The sequence below is a fragment of the Triticum aestivum genome, chromosome 5A (genome assembly GCF_018294505.1).
Source record: "Triticum aestivum cultivar Chinese Spring chromosome 5A, IWGSC CS RefSeq v2.1, whole genome shotgun sequence".
Taxonomy (NCBI): domain Eukaryota; kingdom Viridiplantae; phylum Streptophyta; class Magnoliopsida; order Poales; family Poaceae; genus Triticum; species Triticum aestivum.
In genome coordinates, this window is record NC_057806.1 from 700,688,898 (window position 1) to 700,689,868 (window position 971).

Below are 971 nucleotides of genomic sequence, written 5' to 3' on the forward strand. Positions count from 1 at the left end.
ATTTGAACTCCAAACTTTTTTTGCGTTTAGTATGCAGTATTCAAAGCGACATCGTCAATTTTCAACCCTTTCTGACATCATTTGCTCTTTTTCAGTTATTTACCAATTTGTTTAGAGAGCTAAATGACCGTAAAATTGAAAATCACTACAAAATGAACTCTAAAGGCCACCCTCTCTACAAACCAGTGCGGCTGCCCTTAGAAATAAATAGAAGAAAATAAATAAAGCAGAAAAGAAAAAAACTATATAAAAACTACTTAGAAATAAATATAAGAAAATCAAAAAAATCAAAAAATATATAAAAAACTACACAGAAATAAATAGAAAAAAATAAATAAAGCAAAAAAAACTATATAAAAAATTGTTGGGGCGCTGTCCAGTAGGCCTGCTAGTCCTTGGGCATGTAAATTCAGGCCCACAAGGGCCAGCAGGCTCACAGGACAGCGCGCTATAGTTAGGCCCAGAAGCCTGGTTTATAAAGGAGTTCGATAAAGTAGCCGCAGCTGGGTTTATAAACCAGTGCGGCTGCCCTTCGCCCGGCGAGGTGGGACTAAACTTTGCGCACCGCAGCGCACACCTTTATTACCGGTTCGTGGCTCCAACCGGTACTAAAGACCACCCTTTAGTACCGGTTGGAGCTTTAGTACCGGTTGGAGCCACGAACCGGTACTAAAGGGGCCCCTTTAGTACCGGTTGGTGACTCCAACCGGTATTAAAGGCCCCTCCTATATATATATATAGCACTTGCGAAAATTTCAGTTTCATCTCCCATCTCCAACCTCTCTCCCGTTCAGCGCGCGTCGTCGCCCTCGCCGCCCTCGCCGCTCGCCGTCGCCCCCGCCGCCCGTCGTCGCCGTCTCGTGCCGCCCCCGTTGCTCGCTGTCGCCCTCGCCGCTCCCCGTCGTCCCCGTCGTTGCCATCTCGCCCCCGCCGCCCGTATGCCGCCGCCCTCGCACACACACACACACACA